Source organism: Hordeum vulgare, chromosome 4H (assembly GCF_904849725.1).
Source record: "Hordeum vulgare subsp. vulgare chromosome 4H, MorexV3_pseudomolecules_assembly, whole genome shotgun sequence".
In the NCBI taxonomy this organism is placed as follows: domain Eukaryota; kingdom Viridiplantae; phylum Streptophyta; class Magnoliopsida; order Poales; family Poaceae; genus Hordeum; species Hordeum vulgare.
Genome location: NC_058521.1, coordinates 163,705,984 through 163,711,659, shown reverse-complemented (window position 1 = coordinate 163,711,659; position 5,676 = coordinate 163,705,984).

Below are 5,676 nucleotides of genomic sequence, written 5' to 3'. Positions count from 1 at the left end.
CGAATCTCAGGCAAGTATCATACCGATAGACAAAGGGAATTGCATACGGGATTAAGTGAATCCTTGACATCGTGGTTCATCCGATGAGATCATCATGGAACATGTGGGAACCAACATGGATATCCAGACCCCGCTGTTCATTATTGATTGTAGAGTGTCTTGTTCATGTCTGCATGCTTCCCGAACCCGTAGGGTCTACACACTTAAGGTACGATGACGCTAGGGTTATATGGGAATAATGTACGAGGTTACCGAAGGTTGTTCGGAGTCCCGAATGAGATCCTGGACGTCACAAGGAGCTCCAGAATGGTCCGGAGGTGAAAATTGATATATAGGATGAGGGGTTTTGGACACCGGAAATGTTTCGGGCGTCACCGTCAACGTATCGGGACCACCGGAAGGGTTCCAGGGGTCCACCGGGAGGGGCCACCAGCCCCAAAGGGTGACATGGGCCAAAAGGTGGAAGGGAACCATCCCAGAGTGGGCTAGTGTGCCTCCCACCAAGGCCCAAGGCGCGGGTAGAGAGGGAAGGGGGAAACCCTAAAGCAGATGGGCACAAGGCCCATCTGGGGTGCGCCACACCCCCTCCTCCTTTCCTCGCCGCCACCACCAGCCCTATATGGGGTTGCCACACCCCTTGGAGGTGGGAACCCTAAGGGGGCACCCCCTTCCCTCTCCCCCTATATATAGTGGAGGGTTTGGCCTTTGGAGAACACACAGAAATCGTTTCCTCCCTCTCCACGCAGCCCAGGTCTTCCTCCTCTTCCGCGCAACTTGGAGAAGCTCCGCTGGAATCCCTCGTAGCTCCACCGCCACCGCACTGTTGTGCTGCCGGAGCTCTCCCTCAACCTCTCCCTACTCCTTGCTACATCAAGGTGCAGGAGACATTGTCTGGATGTACGTGTGTTGAACGTGGAGGTGTCGTGGTTCGGCACGTAGGTTGGAATCACATCGCGATCTGAATCGCTGCAAGTACGACCCCATCGATCGCGTTCCAGTAACGCTTCCGCTTAGCAATCTTCAAAGGTATGAAGATGCTCTACCCCGTTACTCCTTGCTGGTTTCTCCATAGATAGATACTTGTTTGGCGCAGGAAAATTTTGAAATTACTACGTTCCCCAAGAGCTTTCTAGGCCTGTGGCCCAATTGAGAATCTCGGCATCACTGGAATTAGATGACATGCGAAGGTGTTGTCTACCCCTTCTGAACTCGATCATGTGATGCATGAGGTAGAATCCATCAGCCGTACTACCGTTTGGTTGGTGGATCCACCATAAGTTGGTCTTATGGCCAAAAGCCGGCGCTTTATTCCTGTACTTTTTCAACTGGATATATCCACCAGTAAGGCTATAGGTGAAAATGGCACTATCGAGAACACTCTTTACGTGTGTGTAATCCTTCTTCTTGATGTTCATCAATGAGTCCAAGTACAGAGCATAGGAGTATTGTGGGTACAGACATATAACAATGCCCCCCCTGTTGCGCAAAATAAGCACACCTCAAATTAGACTCCATGCTTGCAAAGGAATGATCAAAACTTACGAAAGAATATCCGTGGATAACTTACATGGGATGATAAAGCACGAGAATCATTTCCTTGTCCTTATTAGCAATCATGAAGTCGATGATGTACTTGCTCGCAAAGTTCCGGTGCTCTTTGGAGTGTGCCAAGAAGCTCTCGTGCATATAGTATGGGTCGCGACACACATATATTCTATGTTCTCGCGCCTGATGATGTAGTTGAGATGCAGCACATACAGGCGGATGAACTAAAAATTCAGCTTGGCCATGTGGAACATGGCATAGATGTAGTCAAATCATAGGATGAACTTCTTTGTGGGCCATGTGTCGACCTATCCACTCACACCCGGAACCTAAAGCGGGTATCCTTGTTTTTCCGAGCTGAGAAGTCTCATATCTGTGGCTAGCACATCATCATGAAGTCTCCTTAGATCATTGTTCGTTATGCTCTCTACCGCTTTATGGGGTAGGATCAGGTGGCCCGCGACATGGAAATGCCCTGCACCTACGACGGGTATCATCTCTACCTCACGGGGCTTCGGTTGGCTGCTTGAAGCAGCTCTGGCGCCTTTACAACCTTTCTTGTCCAGTCTCCTCCTTGGCTGCTTGGTGGGTGGCGGTAGTGAGCCTGCCATACCTTCCCTAACCACCACCCCCAGCGTCGTCGAGCTAATTATCAGTGGACGACCCCTGTGTTGTTCTTGCTGGGTAGAGGCGGCATCTGGAGGCGTCTCCTACGAGGATCGCATGAAGAGAGACTTTTTGCAATCAGCCGCCAGACGTTCCGCCTTTGGCAAATCAGGCATCATCAAGTCATTTGCACGCTCATAGCCTGAGTCATAGTGCCAAGCATCGTCACCGCCGGTATTGATATACTGGTTAGGGTCATCATCATCCTCCTCCTCTATGACATCATCGGCATTTGCTTCTTCAACGGGTGCGACGTCATCTCGCACTAATGGAGGCTCTCCCTCGTCGCGTCGTCTGCTATCTTCCCCCATGCCAGGTGGAGGTACTTGGGCAGGTGAGGTGGTGTTCATACCTTGTCGAGGAGTTGCCGTTGGTGTGCTACCGGGCGTCTGGACATGAAGGTGAGTCTTCGGCTAAGGCAAGAACTAGCTCTTGCATGCACCAATCAGTTCAGGGGTCTCGTCATCACCGGCTGGTGCCGGAAGAGGCAAATCCTGAAAGCCCGCTTTGACACTGGCCACGCAAACTTTGAAGACGCCATGGGGCATCTGTCGGTTCTGTAGCATGCGGTCCTTCGGCTTGATGATCGTTGCCTTTCCCACGTCCAAGCCGTTGATATCATACAGTAGAGTGCACGAGGTTTCGTCAGCCTACGAAGACATGACTACGACGTCAGACATCCTAAAGGCAACTCAAACGGAAGACTATATAGATATGCTGGTGAAGAGTGTATGACGCGTAATTACCGTGATGGCGTGGAGCTCAACCGAAGATGAAGCCCCACCGAGCACACCAGAGACGGAGGATGGGCTGCTATGAACCAGAGCGAGACCAGGTATGGGAGCATTTGCGGTTGCGTGAGCAGGTGCTGGTTGTGCGATGTTCGCCGAATTGCTCCCGACAAAGCTGAGAAGTGGAAAGTCATGTGGCCCTTTTTCTGGATTCCTCCTCACATACTCAAAAACTATCGGAACCAATTGGCACAAGGAAGCTACCATAGCTACATTGACCTTATCATCGACTACCTTGGCCAACTCTTCTTTGGTCTAATCGACTGCCCGCGCAACCTTCTCATCGATGGTCAGTTGAGTATGCTCCCATCTCTTATTTCTTTCCTTCGGCTTCTCGTGGTATCACTTCATCCACGAGGCGCCATCTCCGATGCCGTGCACACATCCATAAGACAGAGGTTTGTCCACCGCGATATTTTTAAGTATGTTTAGGGCCCGGTTGAACGACTTGTCCCACTTGGGCCTCGCGGACAACTGAGACGACTCATCGCTTTCTACTGCCTTTTGGTGCTGCTCTTTCTGCAAAAGGAACGTGCATGGTTTATAAATGTGACAAAAATTGTTGTCGAATTGATTCGAAGCTAATTAATATAAGGTGGTAATAGAACAATTACCAGTAGTCTCATGAACTCTCTCGTGTTTGGGTCCAATTAAAAGACCTTATTGACGGGGTCCAACTGGTGCCGGGCCCTGATCCAGTCACGCTCCCGTAGGTCGGTGAACTCCACCAAGGGGTCTGGGATTCTGTGACTTTCACGTTTGGCATCCTCCTTGGCCCATGTGCTCCTCTTCCCCTCGTAACCACGGCTTCCGAGGCGGTGGGCAGGCGTGTTCCTGGCTTGGAGATCCTTCATTTTCTCCGACTTTTGCTCGGCTTCTTCTGTAGCGCAAGTCTCTTTTAATTTTTCGAAGTCCTGTGACGGATTGTCAGCATGAATCTTGGACCATGGTTCATTCTTCTGAATGGCTTTTTTCACCCGTAGTTTCCAGGCAGCCAAGGCGTTGGTGAACGTCACCATTGACTTGCTGTTTATCTTTGTCATGTGTTTGTCCTTCCACGAAAGTTCGTCTTCATCCTGGACGGGGAACATGAACCTGTTATGCAACTTCATTAGGAGCATCTGCTCCTTCTGTGGTATCTTCTTTAACTTTTCAGCGTTGATGTTGGCGGTTTCCGTGAGGATGCATCCAAGTTGATTGTCGTAGCACTTGCACACTTTCTCTAGCTCCGTTGGCTCTAATTTCATGGGTTGCATCGCCGTGACCATGATTTTCCGGGTGCCGAGCTCGTATGGTTTTCTTGCCCTCTTCGGCTTCGGTCCTTCATCGACTAAGTCAGCATCGTTGTCGGTCTTGGGGGCGGTGTTGGTGCCGGTGCCACTATCAGTGTCGGTGCCAGTGTCGGTGTCAGGGTTGGTCTCACTGCCATCCTGCGTCCCCAACGTGCATTGGTCCACGTAATTGAAAAAATCATCTGCTTCCTGAAAATAGTCATCTTCGGCGTGACCAGAACCCCTAGCTTCGTCGTGGCTAGACATATTAATTCCTACGAGTATTGAAGTATAATAGTTTAATTCTAGTTCGAATAACATGAACAATAAAAAGGGACCTATATTTGGTCGGAATGTTGTTTCATTCCCCTTTCCGGCAATTCCCGGGCACTCCATATGTCCTAGTTTCTAGCACTAGTCATGCCGAAATTCACGGAAATTTTCGACATGACCTTTGCTAAAAAGTGCACATATGGAGCGCCTGAAATTTGCTGGAACGGAAATGAATCAACATTCTGGCAAAACATAGGCCACTCGGACATTTCGACAAAACTTGCCACAAACTTATCACAAATAGAACACATTGAATAACCTAATAACAATAGCTATTAAAAAATAGAAATCCCCTCCCCTCCTCTTCTTCTTCTCCCCCTCTTCCTCTCCTCCTCCTCTTCTTTTCCTCCTCCTCTTCTTCCTCTCCTCCTCCTCTTCTTTTCTTCTCCTCCTCCTCTTCTTTTCTTCTCCTCTTCTACTTCTCCTCTTTTTCTTCTACTTCTCATCTGCTTCTACTTTTCCACTTCTTCTATTTTTCCTCTTCTTCCCCTCTCCTCCTCTTCTTATTCGCCTCCTTCTTCTTATTTTCCTCCTCTTCTACCTCTCCTCCTCTTCTTCTAATAACTCTAAAACAGAATTAACCTAAAACCTAATTCTAAATGTTACTAACCCTAATAATTCTAACAAAAAAACAGAATTAATCTAAAACAAAATTAAAAAAACATTATCCCCTCTCCTTCCTCCTCCTCTTCTTTTTACTATTTTTCTTTTCTGTTTACTTTTGTTTTTCTTTTGTATTGCTTTCTCCTTTTTGTTTTATCCCGACGGCCTGGCACGCAGTTGACGATGAGAACGTCTCCCTCTCGTCCACACTGCACAAATATTATCGGAACCATGTGTTGTTTCATACACAAAATACATACATATATATAAATGATTGTTTCTCAGCTGCATCGAAGATGTTTCACATTGAGCTTCTTTCCTTTCTGGTTCATTGTGTTGATTCTTCTTTTCCGTCACCATGGAGTATGATCTTTCTTAGGTAATGTAGTCTTGATTATTCTTTTCACGTATGCTTCATCGTCATCGTTGTCTTCCCTCGTCGGGTTGCCGTATTGGTCGTAGTCTTC